Source organism: Protopterus annectens, chromosome 5.part0 (assembly GCF_019279795.1).
Source record: "Protopterus annectens isolate FY-2018-M chromosome 5.part0, PAN1.0, whole genome shotgun sequence".
NCBI classification, from domain to species: Eukaryota; Metazoa; Chordata; order Ceratodontiformes; family Protopteridae; genus Protopterus; species Protopterus annectens.
Window position 1 is genome coordinate 247,854,074 of NC_056735.1, and position 21,044 is coordinate 247,875,117.

Sequence of the window (21,044 nt, forward strand, 5' to 3'; positions counted from 1 at the left end):
ATTTTAATATTAATATTATTAACTTGAGCAGCTGACAAAATAAGAGAATCTACATGCATTTCTGAAATTAAAAGTAATCTATAACTCTGATCATTACAATTATTTATTAATTGTAAACCCTCCACGTTTTCTTCCAAATTTGTTATTTTGCAGAGGGATTATTAGGGGGAGAGCAACATTTTGAGCCAAAATTGGGGCAGTTGAGATGTTTGGATATACATAATTCTATAAAGCGATTTATTTGCATGTACCACTCAACCTCTTAATGCAGAAAATCTGGACAAGGCCAAATATATTGGGGGGAACATACAAACATTACTAAAGATTGCTCTTGTATAAAGTTAGACAGTTGACAGAATATCAGGTCTTACTTTAGCATGCATTTTTCTGAAGGGTATAAAGTCTGAAACTGAATGTCTGTCATTATTTAATGACTTCATTCCTAAATGATTAGCAAGAAAACCATAAATTTTATGAGGAACAAACCAAAAATAAGAGGCAAAAATTTATACATTCTGCAAAAATCTGGACAGTTAAAGAGGTATAGTTTAGCTGGGGCTTTCTGAATTTGCCGCCCTTCCCTCCTTCACAAAACCATGGTCGAATGGGGCCTCCCCCTGCAGCTATTCAAATGTCCCATTACTTGGCTATTTCACCTCATTTACCATAAACACTTTAATGTCCATACTGCATTACTTCTACGATGATTTGGATTTCATTTAAACGTTTTATTTTACATATTACAACACAAACACTAATAAACATTTGCTAAACAAAGCAATGCAGTTTCACAATGAAAATAGACTCAGCATTAAAACTCCTCTGCCCTTGAATCTGCCATTCATTGAAACAGCATTGAAACCCACATTCAAATAAAATACATCTGGCCAGTGGCAGATAAAGATTGACTTTGGGCTGTTTTCAAACCACAGGACCCTTGCACAAGAAACATACATGAATTCTTTGATACACCTTCCTGGTTGTATTAAATTATATTCCTTGTATAATAAAGCACAGTTTTGGGAGGGCATTTTAAATTTATTGTTTTAAACATTTTTCCAGTAAACAAGGTAACAAAATGCATGCACCGAATAATGACCAAACTGTCCATTTCAGAACATTTCCATCATAAAAGTCTACTCAAACTTCTACAGTTCACCAGTGTCAGTAAGTATGCAGAAGTAAAAGGCATCTAAATAATTCCACATTAAAGAGATCTGTAACTAATGAAGAGGTTGCTGCTAGCATACAACTTTATATTTCATTATTTCATCTACAAATAAAGTGCCTGTTGCCCTTGAGGAATACATTGCCTATGTTACATTAAAAGAATAATAAGTTAGTAATATTAAAATAGGGAATAGATGGCAAACTGATAACAGGTTCATCATTACTAGGTATCTCCACCAAAGAGGACATTCACAAGACTGCAGCATTCACTCCCTTTAAAAGTACAACACAGTACAGTTTTAACAATGCATATATATACTGTGGGAGTAGAAGCCACAGCCTTCTGCATCAAAAACAAGTACACTATCTGTTGGGCTATTAACAATGCAAGCAGATTTAGCATAAGCAGCAATAAACTTCTCTTCAAGCTCTCAGCTCCTTGTAAAATCCACTCAACTGTATCTCTCAACTTTGAAGCACAAAAAATCTGGAAAAAGCCAAAATGTATTGGGGGGGACAAAAGCCCAAAAACTAGGGACACATTTTAAACATTACTTGTATAATCTTGGAAAGTTGCTAGAATAAAATGCTATGTTACCACCATGCATTTCACTGCCAAGTCTTGGTCCCAGGACCCTGTGCACTACAGTTAGAGCAACATAACACTATGCCAAATCAGCTGTTTTGTGAAAGACAGGTAGACTGAAATTTTCAGTTCTTACCATAGCTCTCAACTTCTTAGCCCAAAGACAAAGCCAATAATGGGGGAATACAGCACCCAAACATATTCAGTGAATTCAGTTCTCACCATACCTTTCAACCTCTAAGCACAAAAAACCTTGACAAAGCCAATAATGGGGGAATACAGCCCCAAAAATAGGGACACATTTCAAATATTGATCTTATAAATAGAAAATTGCTGGAATAAAAGTTTTTGTGTTACCATGTGCGTTCTGAAGAATATGACGTCTGAAATTCAAATGCCTGTCATTATTTAGTGAATTCAAAATCCAGAAAACCACAGATTTTTTTGCGGAATAGAACAAAGAATATGAGGCAAAGATTTCACAAGTGGTGGTGTGTAGGGAAATTTAGGTCTTGTACCTGCTCCCAAGGTACACACACACACACACACACACACACACACACACACACACACACACACACACACACAGACACACACACACATGCTTCACATACATCATTATACATGCACAGTACTAACTCGATCCCCTTCCCTGGCAATTACCTTAACCCTAACCTACAAAAAACGACACACTCCCATCCATAATGATGAAACTTTCAGTATAACATAACCACAAGCACATCTGCATCTGGAAAAAAGTACATTCAATCTTCCTCCCTTCAGTAACTGTAGCACTGACAAAACTTGCTTTCAGTAGGTAATACAGCAGTAAACTCTGTCATCAAACTTTGCTGCCCTGTGGCAATTGAATTTGAGTGATGAGAAGCCCAAGCAGCACTAAGCAAGCAGACAAAATAACCAGCTATGGTATATGCTAATGACTGCATAATGAAGTGCTAAGTATGATAATAAGGCAAAAAATGGCAGATGAACACAGAAACATTTAAAAGCCAGACAACGACATAGCACCTGCTTGGCGTAGCTATGTTGGGATGAAAACCTTTGATTTAACAACTGTGGTTCTGTATGGATGTTAAAAATTCTAAAATGAATACTATACTAATAAACCATCTGCTATGCTTTAGTAGAGCCTGATGCTGACATTTGTGTATTCACCAAACAATCTTTACCTGAATATCAGGCATTATTGAGTACTAAGCACAGTTATCTCCCGAATACCAGCACATGACTGCAAGTTAACAAGCATGTGAACATTAGTCATGACCTTTGTAGAACTTCTATGCTGTAATCACATATATATATATATATATATATATATATATATATATATAAATATATATATATATATATATATATATATATATATATATATATATATATATAAATATATATATATATATATATATATATATATATATATATATATATGTATATAAGGTACACAACATTACAATGGTTTATGTTGTACTGACACTGCTAAAACCTACTGCACCATACCTGCATACTTCTAGGGCCAGACCACGTACTATGTACCCCTTCAGAGAGCTTTGACCAATGCGTAGTGATCCACTGAAAAACTAACAGTACTTCTAGACCTTGCAGTAAATAAAACAGAAAAATATACCCTCTTAGATAGAAGTAGGTGTAAAAAGTACCACATATCTTATATAAGAGTCTATATTAGAACACCGAACGTTCAAAATTTCGAGTGTTCTAATATCGACCCTTTTTCAGCAAATGCTGAAAATATCAAAGAAACAGAAAACCAAATTTTTTTCCTAGGGAAAGAATTTGTTTGTCCGTTTCTGTTGCTTCGGTATTTTCACTGCTGTGGTGGAAAGTTATGGGTCAGGTTCAGGTAAGTGTGCGATTGTGTGGACGTGAGGGTCAGGGTGGGTTAGGTGAGTTAGGGTGCAGGTCAGGTAAGAGTGCGATTGTGTGGACATGAGGGTTAGGGCAGGGTAGGTGAGTTAGGGTTATGGAGTGGGTGAGGTGACTGTGCAATAGTGACGGATCTTAGGGTTATGGTTTGTGTTAAGGTAAGTGGATAGTTGTGGTGTATGTATAGTTTAGTGTAGGGTTAGGTGTAAGAGTTTAGGTGTATGTGTGTGGATTGCTGTTTGTTTGGTGTGCTTGTTTTGTGTGTATGTGTTTTGGAACAGCAAATTTTTTCCCTAGGAAAAATTCGCTGTTCTGTATGTTCGATGTTTTAAATTTTAGATTCATAGGGTTCGATATCAGAACACTCGAAATTTTGAATGTTCTGTGTTCTAATATAGACCCTTATATGAGCAGATAATCTTATGTAACAACAGGTATTTCAGGTAATAAGAAACAAGATTACAACAAAAGTTCATGTTCTGTACTGTGATGATTTTGTATGGTTCCCATCATGCTTATATCGTGTAGATCACCCCCTATGGGTAAGATGGCTATGATAATTAGGGCGCATCTCATTATTGTTTCTGAATCACACATTTAGCACAGTGAGCAGACCTGATAAGCATTGTGTTGAGTTCAACATGATGTCATACTCATGCCCAAACACCTACAGTCAGTTCTGCACATATGTAGGAGGCTCAGATTACGGGGTTAGGGAAATTGTCATTCTCATCCCCTTCAAGTGTACCTCATTATGAGGAATGTTTCTGGAGTTTTAAAGTGCTATGTTCTTTACACTTCCAAACTGAAAAGGTCTGTCACACATTCAAGTATTAGCGATTTTAATGGATATCCATGGTAATTTACACACTGACTGATATCAATCCATCAAAAAATGTATAACATTTATAAGTATAGCATAACATGTCAACCATGCTGTGAGTTTTCTAGCTGAGCTTGTGGGTAAGCTGTTGTTAAGTTACAAATGTTATCTTTTTGTTCAACATTATGAGAAGTAGTGTTCACAATCTATAGATGGATAGTTAAACGAAATTATCATGCTAGAGTTAACCATGTGAAGATGGGAGTTGCTATTAAGCATACATTCTCAGCAGCAAAAAGATGGGTGGAGGTCTGTCCTGTTTCATACCTTAAAGTGTGATTGGAGTCATAGTAATATAGTGTTTGAATTTTTATTATACTGGCATCCATCATACAAATATGAATCCCTTCAGTGTCCATAAAAAGAAGTATGGGACATGCAAGAACTGTTTTTGATGATGTATCTGTCATTTTTCCTGAGATCATTAAAGAAGAGACACATATGGCTAGAGAAGGTAAGACTAGTGCTCTTTTTAGAGCGCAAAGTGGTATGAGGATGAGCGGGATATCTTTATGGACATCTTGTATTGTATAAGCATTACAAATTCAGGCTCCTGCAGGAGGGATATACTGAGCCACAGTATAAAGCTGATTCCTGGAATAGTTTGGCCAAGGCTGTTACCTGTGCTATTGGTATGCCACACATGGGACAACAGCACTGTCACCACTATAGTGACTTAAATCACTTCAAGCCTGACCTCCTCGACCAATGGAAGGATGAAATTAAGGCATGACCATCACTTCTAAACTGTAAATATAGCATACTTTTCCTATCCATACACCTTGTCAATGCAAGCCAGCATACACCTTTTTTATTCTGCTCTTTCTTTATCTCCAGCCACTGCTGAGAATTAAAGGAACAGGGAGATGCATTGAGACAGACTAGAGCATCTAAGAGAGCACCTTGGGTAAGTATAGCTGCTGTTATTAAAGATGAGTCTGTTTGCATAGTGTCAGTTGTTGCAATTAAAATTGCTGGCATATAAACATTTTACAGCATGACAACATCTATCAGTACTCTGCCCTGGCTACTGTAATTGTAACACCAAGATGATTGTTTATCTCGCAACATGCTCGACATGTTCAGCATTTTATGTTGGGAAAACTATTAGGAAGCTTAGAGAATGTATTATGGAACATGTCAGAGACATTAAAAAGCAAAAAACTACAAGTTCTCTTTTCACACACAGTACTAGATGTCCAAATTTCAAGAGATTTCTATTTTTCATTATAGATAGAATTCCACACAACATACACAAGGGAGGTGATGAGAAGACTATGCTGGAGGCTAAGGAATGCCTCTGGCAACTTAGACTAAAATGCCTGTACCTCGCCAGGTATTAATTAACATATATCTATATCCAGTATATTAAAATACAAATCACATTTTATTTGATCAGTTATTTTTTATAGATTCATTTACATACATTTATCTAAATTATAGGTGTTATACTTTTATTTAGATGGATACATTATATCATTTATTCATTCCTAATTCAACCATTTAATTTAGGATACCATAGGTTCATAGGTTCATAGGTTCATACTAGGCTATCTGCCCTAGGGCATTTATAAGCCTAGCCAGAATGTGTTTGGCTTTCGCTACCCATTTTAAATTTATTTTGCTATGCCCTTTTTCAAGGTTAGTATACTGTGCCTCTATCTAACAGTGACACAGAAGTGATACCCGGGGTAAACCTACGATCTCCCATCCACTCATCAAGATTCCTCTTGAAGAGAGTCAATGAGGGACTCTGCCTAACCTGGACTGGGATTTTATTCCAGAGTGAAGGGAGCCTCTGGGTCATGAATCTGTCCCTCCAGCATGTCCTATTTATTTCAGTGCTGAGGTTCAAGTCTCTCGAGCGTAGCTCGATGGGATTTGGATTTTCTGAGGTGCAGCATGTCCATTAATTCCGGGTTGGACATGGCTTTATACGTCAGGCACAGATCGCCTCTGAACAGGCGGTATGCCACTGAGTAGAGCTGGAGTTTCTTTAACCGGGCAGCATATGGCATCTGTTTGAGCCCTTTGATCCTCTTGGTGAGGTACGTTTGGGGTCTTTCCAGTTGCTGCAGGTGTCTGGTAAGGTACATCCCAAAAGGGGCATTGTACTCAATTATGGGCCTGGTGAGGGATGAGTAAAGAGGCACGATGACTTCCCCTGATCTAGATGTGAATCCCTTCATGATTAGGTGGGCTATATAAAATGTTTTTCTAACCACTTTGGCTACGTGGTTGTCAAATGAGAGATTGCTATCAACTTGGGTCCCCAGGTCCCTAATTACTTCTTCTGTACTTAATGGATTACCACCTATGTGGTAATTTGTGGGCACTTTGTTTTGCCAAAGGGGATGACTATACACTTTTGGCATTTAGCTTGAGGCCATGGCTCTGGCACCAGTTGTCTGTTTCTATGAGGCCCTTTTGGAGGATGCTTGTGTCGGCTGGAGAGTCGATTATGGCGCCCAGTTTGCAGTCATCTGCGAACTTGGTCAGCCACAGTCCTTCCGTGTTGGCCTGTACCTCCGAGAAATATATACCGAACAAGAGAGGTCCCAGGACTGAGCCTTGTGGGACACCACTTGTAACTGGTTTGGAGTCTGACATGGCTCCAGCAATTCTAACCATGTGGGTTCTGTCCTTGAGCCAGTTTGCAATCCATCTAGTGACATAGGGGTTTATATTTAAGCTGGTGAGCTTATCTATAATGCCCAAGTGGGGTATTGTATCGAAGGCTTTTGCGAGGTCCAGGTAGGCTGTGTGGACCACCTACCCCTCGTCAATGGCCTTGGTGACTGTTTCAAAGAAATCAACTAGGTTTAAGAGGCAGGATCTGCCCTTAACAAAGCCGAAGTGGGTAGGATCCAGTGTCTGTAGGTCCCCAATATCTTTATTTATGAGGTCCATGATGATCCTTTCCATAGCTTTGCAGACCAAGCTAGTCAGGCTTATGAGGCAATAGTTTCCAGGATCCGTTGAGGCACCACCTTTATGGAGAGGGACAACTGTTGCTGTACGCCACTCTTTGGGCACATATCCTGTAGTAAGGCTGAGATTGAACAGTAGTTTTATGTTTGGGTTTAGCTCTTCTTGGAGTTCATGTAGGATGCAGCCCGGGACACCGTCTGGTGCCATTGATGCTGTGTTTTTTGCTTTGGAGAGGGCGGCTCTTACCTGAGCATCTGAGATGTCAGGGGGACAGCACTCTGCTGGAATAGATATTTGCCCTTTTGGTGGGGAGGGGGGGAGAAGTTTGCGCTGAACCTGCCAGCTAGGATGTTGGCAATGTCTGTGGGTTCAGTATATTTTTTGTCATTTTGTACTAATTCTGGGCATATCTGAGAATTACCACCCAGGTTCCTAACATAACTAAAGAAAGCCTTGTGATTATCCTTAGTGTCCTGTGCAATTTTTCTCTCGAAGCTGGCCTTAGACAATTTTATGAGTGCCCGTAGTTTTTTGCTAATACTGATCAGTGATGCCTTCCCTTTTTGGGATTTTGCTCTATCATTTAGTAGCTTCCTCCTTCTATTGTATAGTTTGTTTATGGCTGGGGTCCACCAGACAGGACGTCTGCCTTTGGAGGATTGGGTCTTGGTTTTATTTGGGATCGCATGATCCATGCATTCCTGAAGGTGTTCATAGAATGCGTTTATAAAGGATTCTGCGGTCTGGGCCGTATTTTCCACAGGCCTGGGGGCTTTGAAGGATTCCACCTCGGTTTTGAGGAGTGTGAAATTTGCTTTAGAGAAGTTTTTCACTGTGGTTTTCTGGGCAGGGGTGGGGTCGGGATGTGAATATCCAGTGAGATTAGTTTATGGTCTGATCTTACCAGTGAGGGATACACTTCTGGTCTGGAGCATAGAGTCCCCATGTTGGTGATGATCAGGTCCAGTATGTTTTCTCCTCTTGCGGGAGTGGTAACAAGTTGTTCCATAGCATTTGAGTTTATAAATTCTAGGAACCTTTGGGCTAGGGTGTTGGAGCTAGAGTAATGCTCCCAGTCTATGTTTGGGTAGTTGCAGTCGCCCAATATAATGGTGTTTGGAGAGACCTTCATATTTTCCAGTGTTCTCAGGAAGGCCGAGTGGGGTTCCTGGGTTTGGGAGGGTGGTCTGTAGCAGGCTATAAACTGGAAGGCAGTTTTACCCACTGTTAGGTGCACACGGATAGTCTCTGATGCTTTGTGCTTTGCCACCAACCTGGAGGTGTGGGTATCTTTGATGAATATCGATACTCCCCCTCCTTTTGTGGTTCGGTCCAAGTTTTGGGGCCGAAAAGCATGGTATGAGGTATAACCTGGTAGTGCTGGTGTGCTCTCGGGAGCCCTGAACCAGGTTTCTGTTACTGCACAGATATCGATGTTCTCCATGCTAAGGAGAGTTTCGAGTGCATGCATCTTGATGTTTAGACTTCTGGCGTTGAGTAGCATTACTCTTAGTTTCTTATCCCTTGTGATACCTATAGAGGTGGGTTTGTCTTTTGAGCCTTGCCTAAAAAGGCACTATGGGGGTAGCAAGAGCCTTTGCCAATATCCGAAAGCCCAGGGGTGACAGGTGCAAGCCGAACCTAGCGAAGCATCGTGGCTTGTCGAGCATATCATCCCAAGCTGACAGGCATTGGATCCCCTTTGAATGACACCAGTACTTAAGCCAATTGTTGAAATTGATCATCTTGTCTTCATATTGTGGCATCATTCTTGGTGAGGGTAAGATGCTACTCAAGGTCAGGGTCATACCGGCCTGGGCTACATGCTCAGAGAGCTCCTTTATGACTCTTTTCATGTAGTCCAGGGAGGTACGTCTCAGGTCATTCACACCAGCATGGACAATGACTCAGTCATACTTGTACTTGCCTTGGAGTGACCTGAGTGCTTGTGTTATGTGGCAGATCCTAGCGCCCGACAGGCTGCTCACCATGACCCTCTCCTTGTTCAGCCTGGTGAGCGGGACGTCAGTGTGCCTGACGATAGAGTCACCTATTACAAGTGTATCAGGTGTGTTGTTTAGTCTTAAGGGCTGTGACTGTTCGGCACACTGGCTTTGTGAGATATGTTTTGCACGTGTTTTGTTTTGGAGTAGCGGTTGCTTGGGTGTCTGCTTTGGAGGTCTCTGCTGCTTAGGCAGATCTTTATTTAGAGCCTCCGAGTATGTTTTTGTGATTATGTGTTTGGTTTGCTGTCGTGGTAGGTCTATGTGAGACTGGAATTGTAGTGAGTGTGGTTTCCTTCTCCTCCTGACTGGTTATGCCAGTACTGAGTTGAGAGAGCTTAGCCTCCAGTTTGACTATATGGTTGCATCTCTCACATGTGTTGGAATTTGTTGGGAGGAGGAGAGGGTTGTCTGTGTACATGAGGCAGTTGTAACATTGCCTCAAGATTCCCAGATTCACCAGCTGGACCGGAGAGGAAATTGACAACTGACCTTTGGACATGCTAGAATAATATTGGGAATTCCTTAATAATTGAAAACAAGGGCCAGTGGGGAGTGAGGGTGTAGTGCTTTTAATTTTTAGTGCTGACTTATATAATTGCTTTAGTGAGGAAGTGCCAGGTAACTTAAGTGCAATGTGTTACAGGTAACTTAAATGCAAAAACGACAAACAGTAACTTTCTTTCAAGTGAAACAAGGAAATAAGTACAGTAAGCAATGCAGATATCACTAGTGATCCACAGAAGCACTGAGAAGTCACAGATTAGGTGGAATTAGCATTCCAGGGAAATAACTAGCAAACAAACAACAAGCATATAAACAAAGCTAGATTCAGCAGGCCTGGATCTAGTCTATGCTACAGCAAACAAGGTGTACCAATTTCAGTAAGATACAGTTCAAATATTCAGGCACTATACACCTTTAACCAGAAATTCCCAGCTCAGAAGGGCAGAGTCCAGCCTCTTCTCCCACAAGAGTGCAGACCACGAACTTTCTTAATGTAAAATAACTGGCCTGAAGCCCAAGTGCTTAAACCAGAACTAATACACTTTAAGAATAACAGACACTGGGCTCTCAGTCAGCAGTTCCCAACTTAGAAGGATGAAAGCTACCTGTCCTGCCACCACAGTGCAAGCCACAAACCTTCCTAATGTAAAACAACTGGTCTGAAGCTAATTTTTAGTGTACCAATAATGTTATTCTGTGTATATATTTAATTATCTATTACTAGAATTTTTAGAGCAGGATTTTTATAGCAAATCACATTTTTTTATACATATTAGTGTTATATCTTGTTTGTTTACAAGGTTTTATACTACTATTTATATATTCCTATGGAATTGTAAACATGGATTGATTTTAAGTATATGTACAATACAACAATATGTATTATAATTTAATTTTTTCGGATGAATTGCCAGTATTTTATTCATCAATTAACTAATTAGTAATTACATATATAAGGGGTGTATATGTAATTACGTATTTAGTACTTTGATGCTGCCCTAGATTTTGAAGGGTGAAAGCACTTAGTACCTTGTTTGTGTATGGTTACATTTTGTTTAATAAACCAGTTTTAGCTTTCACTGTGTGGCTTTTTAGTTTACTAGTCTTATTCCATGTTTTAATCTATCAGTACTCTCATACCTTACTGAAATTTGCATGAATGAGTGATGTTAGACTTTTGCATTCGTATGCTGCTCGATGTATAGTTGGAGAAGTGGCTGATCATATTAGGTCTATGTACACCTAAATTGCCAGGATGGCTGTGTATTTAATTCTCCCAATCAGAAAAAAAAAAAACAAATAATTTTATATGTGTAATCCCAGTTTTATTACTGCACCAGTACATGGTCCAAATATATCTTAGCCATAATTATTACTTGGTTGGCCACTTCATAATACATAGTACATGCATCTGTCCAATGTGTATAACCTATGCTTCACATTTTTACTGTGTAATCAACTTGTTTCTCAAGTATATCTACAGTTGTATTATTGTCAAAACTTCCATAGCATCATGGGACAGACGCACAGTTATGCTGTCCTGATAAATCTCTTCCATAGTCATCATATGTTACGTCAGATTGCATGTGCTTATGTTTTTTGGTGTAATCCCCTACACTGCTAAATATAATTATACAGCAAAACTTCTGAAGACATAACTGTGTAGGTGTACTATCAAAAGTGTATGCTCCTTTACTCAGTGCATACTTCTCAACCTCTTAGAGCAAGAAATCTGGACAAAGCCATAAATAAAAGTGGGACAATGGCCTAAAAATATGGACTATTTTTAAATATTGCTCTAACAAACTTAGAAAGTTGATCAAATAACAGATTTTGCATTAGCATGAATTTTCTGAAGGGCATGAAGTGTGAAACTCAAATGTCTGTCATTATTTTCTAACTTCAGTCTTTAATGATTTCTACTAATTTGCCAGAAAAACACAATTTTATGAAAAAATGGACCAAAAATATGAGGCACATTCTGCAAAAATCTGTACAGTTGAGAGGTATGTTTCACTGTATTACGAGTATGAATATAGTTCAGAATACAATTCACTGTTTTTGTTTGTCCCTTCATAAACCAATTTTGTCACTATCCTTTCCTTTTTATATATTTTTGTCTCTCCATTTCTGTTGCTATTATACGGTGCATTTACCTTGACTGACTACACTGTCATGGCCTGTCATCCACCACAGATGATGGTAGGAGCAGCACCATCATCACCACCAGAATAGACACCTTTGGATCCCATCCTGCCACAGTTACATCTATACTGCCTGCCCTGCTGGCACCACCTGTGTCAGGTAGTCCAGCACCAGAGGCTGATACACTGGTACCCACCAGTCACAGTGCAAGTGGAGTTGACACTTTTGTCATCCATCAGGAGCTAGAAGAGCTTCTTTGGGGGAATACTAGACAGGAATTTTAATTCCCACATCAGATGTATAGAGACCATGCTCCACCAAAACATTGAGTCTTAGCCTTGCCTAGTGCTGCCTCCAATTCCTGAGACAGGACACAGTGGTGTCTATAACCACCCATGTATATTATGCAGACCCCCCCCCCAGTCATTGTCTGCCCTCTATTTGTCTGATGTCTCCTTCACCATTGTGTTTCCTCTGTCTTGTGTTACTCCACACCCTGTCAGTTTTGTCTGTCTTGCCCTGCTACTTACCTTTCCCCTGTTACCCACCTCTTACTTCTCTGTCTTCTTTCCCCAAATTTATATTCTTGATAATAAAATAAATAGGACATGTGTTTCACAAAAACATGCTCCCATCTTTCCTCTCAGCTTTGCAGACATTTAATTAATGAACATGTGACATTTAATTAATGAACATGTGATTGCCTACAATTGCACATCATGAAGAGTGCTAGGTTGTGACACATCATGGAGGAGTTTGGTCATTAAATCAGTATAAATAGTGTTATACTTCACAAATCATTATTGAATTTTGAAGTTAGTTATATATCTCCTACCCACCTCTATCCTGCTCATTCTTTGTTCACTTTGTATCCTATCCTCTGCTTGCTTCCCCTTTTTACCTCTGTCCTATACTCCCATTTCCAGCCTTTAATCTGGTCAAAAAATAGACTAACACACCATACGCATGCCCAGTAAGGGTTTATGCATTAAAATCGTCTTTCTTTGATCATATAGTGCATGGTGGTTGGCATAGAGCAACATCACTGGTCATCTTTCATTAGCTTCAGAAAATACACTGAGAATTTAATTATATATGTCTTCATAACTTCCAAGTCGAAAGTCTAATGTCACTCAGTAACATAAAAGCAATGGCTGGATTCTGTGCATACTGGGGATAAAGTGATCTGAGTGCCCTGGTGAGAATATGAATTTTGCCATTGGAAGGACAATTTACCACCACTATACCTTTCGCTTTCTAGTGACTGGTGTGTCAGTATGAAGAGGGTTTAGGGACTTGCCTCAAAGTTCAATAATTTCCACTGCAATGTATTTATTTTTAAAGCAACTTTGTGTCTTTCGGCTTTTCCCGGTTAGGGGTCGCCACAGAGGAACTCCGGTCTGCTAATGATTGGCAATAGATTTTTACGTGCCGAGTTTGCCAGCCCTGACACACAACCTTCAATGAAGGTACTCCCATTCACACATGTCTCCACACAGAAGACGCTCTAGCTGAGAATCGAACGGCACAACGTCTTGCTGTGAGGCGACAACGCTACCGCGGCACCACCACCACCACAGTGTATATTTATTTTTAAAACAACATTCAATAAAAAGTTCAGTTATCAATGGTGGTTTCAAATAAACATACCATATTCTTTTTAGTTAGTTTATTTTTACTTAGTTCAGGTAGCTAAAATCATTGGCTTTAAATAAAAATATCATATCCTTTTTATTTATTTTTAGTTAGTTTTGATAGCTAAAACCAGTCACATTTTACCAGTAACATCATATTTAATGTTGCTAGTTGCTATCCATTTGTACTTACTTTTTAAATACTATTTTAAATTGTTGTTCTATTATGATCAGATGTAATTTCTAAGCTGATGTTTTAAGTAGTCAGTGTTGTTTTCTGGCGGTTGTTTGTGAATATGTGTGTCTGTAGTATATGAACTAGCATTCTCTTTTATAAAGTTCATGTGAACAGGAAATGTCTGTGCTTTTATGTATTTATTTTGCTTTTAAATTTCAAGACAGCACTGTTATTTTAGGTTAGCAAGAGTGTTTTGAGGTTTGTGCTTGCAGCATGTGAGTTTTTACTTTAACTTCAAACAAGTAAAGCAAATATTGCAGGTTCGGAGAATTTTAGTAGTTCTGATGATTTATTGAGTATGTGTATATGTGTGTGTGTGTGTGTGTGTGTGTGTGTGTGTGTGTGTGTGTGTGTGTGTGTGTGTGTTTGTGTGTGTGTGTATCCGTGTGTGTGTTTGTGCATGCGTGAGTGCATGTGTGTCTATACATAAGGGTGTCTGAGTGCATGATTGTAGGGGTATATGTATCTTCTGTATGGGATACCACAACTGTAGCATTCATTGCTTTGGTAACCATACTACATTAAAAGAGGTGTGGCCTCTGTAGGCATCTGTAAGTGTGCTGTAAAGCTGTTTAATATAAAAACTCTGGTATGCAATAGACTCGTCTCTAGACTGCATCCTTGTTGTTTTTATACTGAGTTGTTCATTTGCATAAACAATAAGTACAAGATATTATCCTGGTTCACAGTAATATATTGGCTCTGTAGCCTTGTTACTCTGATGTCCATGAATCACATGCAAGCATTCTATATAATTTTTCCTGTGCAGTAAGCCTATCCTCTGTGTAACATTTTTAAGGATCCTACCTGTAGTCTTCAAGAGGAGGCTTCAGATAGATGAGTTAAGGCATAGTTCAGTAATAACCCATGAATGGGTGTGGGTATCAGGATTAGCCGATGGTTGTTGTGGTTTGATCATGACAGCAATGCCCAAGTGATTAATTAAAGCCAGCCATGGGTTAATTTTATGATAACCCACATTAAGGAATGGGTTATTGCTGTTATACAATGATATTACTTATGAAATAAATTGCTTACCTTAAATCATGTCTTTGTATAACAGCTGTTTATTGTTCTTCCATGTTTTTCCCTGCTCACTTATGCACTACACATGCATGTGATACTTATATCTGCATGCTTGCACAACACGTCGGTATGGTGTTAGGTAGATGCCTTGGAAGAGAACATTCTCATACTGACTTGCCTCCTTGTTGGACTCTTGCTTCTTTTTTTCCCTTGAAACCCTTTCCAGTTACAAGAAAGTTTAAAAGCTTATGGGGGACAGGGACAACATGTGAGGTAAATGATAATACAGTACCCTTTAAATGTCCAGAGTTTTGCAGAATGTCCGAAGGTTATTTTTATTTATTTATTTATTTATTTATTTATTTATTTTTGCTGTATTTTGCTCTGTCTCTCTTAACATATTTAAATGTATTTTTTTTCTGAATATCACTTTAGACTGTCCAGTCATTCAACAGTAGTTAGTGACAGACGTCTTTCTATTGGGATATGCTTGATTTACAATAGGCACACTGACTGGGATGTACAATTAGCACATGTGTTTTGGAATACTAATCACTTTTTATTGTATAATAATCTTTAGAAATTTTCTTTTCTTGCTAAGTAGAAATACATATTTTCATGAATCAGCAGAGAATACCAGGGCTAAGCAATGATTTATTTACAATTAGATGACACTCTGGAAAGAGATGAAGAAATCAAACGTCATTATCTCTCTGTGTCTCAGGAGTCACATGTTGCAGTTGTTTTTTGCACAGCAACCTCTGCAGGCAAGTGCTTCTGGATGTCAAGGGTAGTTTTAGCTCCTTTGTCATCGAATAGTACCTTACCATCATCTACAGTATTGTAGTTTGAGTCACTCCACCACACTTTTAGTGTTTCTGCAGTATTTCATATGGTAATCTCTGCTGAAAGAAATGTGAACTCTTAAGTCATTTTTTTATATGTGTGCATCTGTTCCACTGCCTGCAGTTGTAACTAGTGTAGTAGGCAAAGAAAAGCTATAATGCCCTTTGTCCTTGCTTTTAAAGACGTTACATTATGCTGCATGTTACAATCATGCAGGAATATGAAGGTAGATAATCATAAGGCCAACATTTCTTTTAGACTGGTATGGTAATACTAGCTATTGCATGCAGTATTGTCTACGTAGTAAAACAAGAACTAGCCAACATTTTCATTGGAGTCAGTACTGCATAGCATAAGCCAGAGAAGTTTAGTAATAGTAACATGAAGCAGATTTAATGTTATTGATCCTTAACTAAAAATTTGTACAATGTAACTGAGAACTATCTTTTGCAGTATTTCAACTCATTTAAACATTTTGGGCACAATTTACATTACATATATATTGTTAGTCTTACATTGACATTTACCAGGAAAATGAGTAAGTTGTGAACTTGCTATCCAGTGTTCCTTCTTCATTCCTGTTATTATTTCAGCTGTACAATCCTTTGTGATTCCAGCCAAGAAAGACAGACCATAAATTATGTGTGCTCCTCTCATCTGAATGAATAGCTATCCACCTTGATTTAGTTGAACAAGGAAAGACTGCCTCCATGTGGAGTACATTTTTCTACTAAAATGTAAAATGTGTTCACTACAATGACTGCATCATGAATTATACATTTTTTATAAAAGTAAATTTAATTTCAGGTGCCTTGGCAAAGTGAAAACAAAGTGCAGCTTTATAAAAACATGCTGAATGGCCACTCTAAACTGTCTATCACGTATTGCACTTACCTCTGCCCTTTTTATCCAGGTCATGTATCAAGAGGGGCCCATGTAATCAGTTCATGTGCTTGGCAAACAAAACTGACAACATAAAAAGATTTACATTACATGAGACTATCAGGGCTGAGAGCTGATGTAATGGTTAAGGTGCTTACCTCAAAGACAAAAAGTATACAGTTTGATTCTTACCTTTATGGGGAAATTGACTAGATTTAGAATGGTTCACAAGTGCAGCTAGCGTAGCACACACCTATGAACAGTAGACTATGAACATTCTGTTCCACTAGCATAATAATAAGAGAACAAGAACTGCTATTCCAAGAAATAAGTTACAATGAATCAGTTTTACCCAGAATGTATTCTAGTGATGTCATGAGGCCAAAATCCTCTAGTCCCACAGTTACACTGTCTGTAAAACTGTGTGTGCAGGGCAATAGCTGAAGATGCACAAATCAGTTTTTCTGCTTGCAACACCATATGTTTCCAGTGGGCAACAATGCATGAAACTTGATCAAACCTTGCGTGTGAGCAATAACATTGTAGAAGAACTGTGAACTTAATGTTTCTAGACTACACACAGTAGAAAATGGTACATAGTTTTACTTTATAAAGTCAGTGAGAAATACAGAGTTGTATAAAATGCGTCTGGTTTCTATATAGCAAGCAACTCTCCTTACAATAAGTAGCATCTGAGAGATACACTGTGGGTGAACTTACTTTCAGTGAAAGTGCTTTACCAGCCTTCTCTGACTACAGATAGACGAAAGGTAGTATCTCATTTTCTTTAATATACATCAAAAATGTTTGCTGAAATATTATTTCTGAAATGAATGGTATAATATTTACTCTACAATTTGCAGGGGTTAGTATATGTAAAGATTCATATTTTGGGTCTTAATAATTTTGGCTTTGTATCTCAAATTGACTGTGTGCTAATCTACTTCTAAGATATAGAGCACTAAAGACATGCTGTCATTGAAAACTGAAGAAGTAAAACATAATTACTTAGAAAGGTGACAACTCAGGAAAGAAACAATGAGAATACTTTTCCATGGTGAACACAGGTACTGCAAAAAAATCACAATGAAATGCATTTAAAATCCATAATGAACCATAGATTTAATTGTGGCTAAGAACTCTATTTATTCATAGTTTATAATAGTTTTTGATTAATTTGCAATACATAATCACAGTAATAACAAAATAACAGATCATCATGAGGACATTGTACATTAATGAAAACATTTAAATACTCATCTGTCTGAAGTTATGCCTTTGTCTTTTGCTCTCCTCAGAAAGAAATGTCCATCCTCTTCAAACTGACTCAGTGTGTTCATTACATCATTAGGTTATTTGAACAACTGCCTGTCCTGACAAAATTTATAGTTTCCAGACAGTCTTCTGAAGACAACATCCAAAAATGTAAACTGTGAACTATAATTCTGAAGGGGCTGATCACCATCCAGTTTGTCCTATCCCCACCCCAACTAACTCTATAAACTGCCAAGCCACTATTTTAACTCAGGACATCTTCATAGCCAGGACTTTTTGCTGGTATACCACAGAGCTGGGGTTGTTCCTCAAATAATTTAAGAACTAACTTCACTCCCTTCTGGCTATGTATCTCAAGCCCAGATTTATTAATAATTCAGTCTAATGTATAAGGCTTGGGTAATTTCTAGAGTCAGGGGGTTCAGGTTTGGGCAGTCACCAAAAGAAAGGAGCTGCAGCCATGTACTAAGACTGTTTTGGTTTGCTTTACTTCTCTAGTCATACAGACCCTTCCATTTTCAGTTGTTTGCTTCCACTCTTGACACGCATGCATGATGGAGGTTCAGTTCCTTCGGTTTGCCTATTGTACGTTTACCTACAGTGTGTGATACACATCTCCATTCTAGGAGAGGCTACATGAGTCTTTGACTTATAAAATGTGAAACAAGGGAAAACACAGCACTCTTTGAACTACACAGTGTGCTTAGGAAGACAGAACTAAATGTGTTACTCCTCTTTGTCTACTTCTGGGGATGAAGACAAATGCACACCAGTTCACAGCAGCACAACTACTTGTGAAGGAAAGACGATTATGTGTCCATTATACAGTTATATTCTAAAATTCATATAACCACTGTGAGTTAGAAAGAATTTCTGCCAAAGTAGGTGCCATTTAAAGAAGAAAACTCTTCAGATGAAAGACATTTCAGACTTGTTGAAGAGGAAACTAATGGTAAATTATTGGAAAACCTGTTCACTTCTTACCATTACAGCAACAGTTATCTGGTATAAAGGAAGAAGTTTGAAGCACCTTTACCACCTTTTGCCCCTACAATGGTCCAAAAGGGCAATATATGAGTTGAGAGTATGCTGCATTTATCCTACTAGAACTCCAGTCTCAAACCTTAGCAATAAAGGTTTAACAAGTTGTCGTGGGTGTTTTTCGGCAATCCTTTAAACTCATACAGCAGTAGATCTCAGGAATCTACAGCTATTACAAATACTGGGTTCAGTTCCTACTAAGCTATCTGTCATTTTATACTTTAGGCCACCTTTACAGCTGCTGGTATGGTGCAAAGCCTTTCAAGTAATGCACATTTCTTCATCATCACCATCATTATCATCGTCATCTCAACAATTTTTTTTCATTTTTGTTTTTCCTGTTAACTGTCTCCATCTCTCTTTATTCAGATTCACTTTCCTATCCCTTTGACAGCCTGCCAGATTGTCAAAAATCTTCTTCCATGTTAACTTCCATCTCTCTATCTCTGCATTGTAGCTACTGGCAGACACCAGGATGTATTTTGTGAATGTTTAATTTCTGTGCCAAGTTGCAGCCAAACCATATGCCAGGTGTTTTCTGTGCAGTGCAAGCATACATGTACTTCTGCTGATGTTGTGCTGCCATGTCATCTGTGACTTTTAGTATGGAATGTGAAACACATGTACATGAAGGAACAGCCTTTTTTAAAAATGCTGCTTGTTATGTATTTGTGTTATTTATTTGGCATTTGTTTACCAGGAAAGTCCTACTGGGCATAGAAACCACAGCACAATTAATACATGTACACTAATAGACAAGTTGTAATACAAGTGTGACAACAGAAGAGATAGTGCAATATTTAATACAAAAAACTTAGAAAAGACTTCCTCAGTAACAATTGGCTATCCCCATGTTCCACCCCCGGCTGAAGCCTTTTAACACCCAGCAACTCAACCTATTCTCCCATTTCATATCAGCCACCTGTATCTGTAAACTTATGTACTTATTACATAACCTCCTACCTTCCTCATGCTAGTCCTCACAATTCTCCCTTCTAACTTCTCTTCACTTGCTATTCTCTTTCTACTACATACTAACTCCCTCTCTCCCCTCACCTCTTCACCTATACCTCATCCCTTTCTCTCCCCCTCTCCCGATAAGTTTTACTCCATTACCTGCTCTTTTCTATATAGCCCCTCTGACTCTCTTGACAGTCTCACTGTAATGACAACACTACAATATCTGTTTCTAAAAGTGGAACCCCCACCCATCTGTAGTCTATAACTTTTCATTGCTGCTATTTAGAATATATTTTGCATTACATTCTTACCAGAATCTTATGAACAACCTGTAAATTACTTTGTAATTAACAGAATCTCTGTGACTTAATGTGCTTTCATGATGTGTGCATTTAGAGTCTATTGTAAATTTGTGTAACTTGTACCTAGTGTTTCCTGTAAATTATTTGTAACTTATATGTTCATAGGTAGGTACTAGGCTATTGGCCCAAGGGCCTAAGTAAGCCTAGCCAACAAGGTTCCCTGGCTTAGACTCCACTGATAATGGGCACTTTGGGCCCAGCTGGACCATCTCAAATGCAAATAAATGAATGAATGAATAAATAAATAAACAAATAAATAAATAAATGTGTAGTTGTAATACAAGTCTACTAACAAAGATGTAAATAAATAATGTCACAGCAGTCATGGTGGTATAATAATGATGATTACATGACTGCAGTCTCTCTCATTATCAAGTTATCCTCTGTAACCTGTTTCTTGAACTTTCAACATAAAGTTTATCTGGACTGATGATGAAGTAATGAAGTACAAATCCAAAGCAATGCCTTATAATGCATGACTTTGTATAACAACTAAATAAGGAGTCCTTTTAATCTTCATATTATATGTAGCTCTGGCTGAATTGCATGCATTGTGTTGCAGCTATCATATTAGTTCTCTGTCTTGTTCATGTTATCAGAGTGCTTAATGTGTGTTGCTGATGACACTGTCATAAGACATTGCTATCCTACTT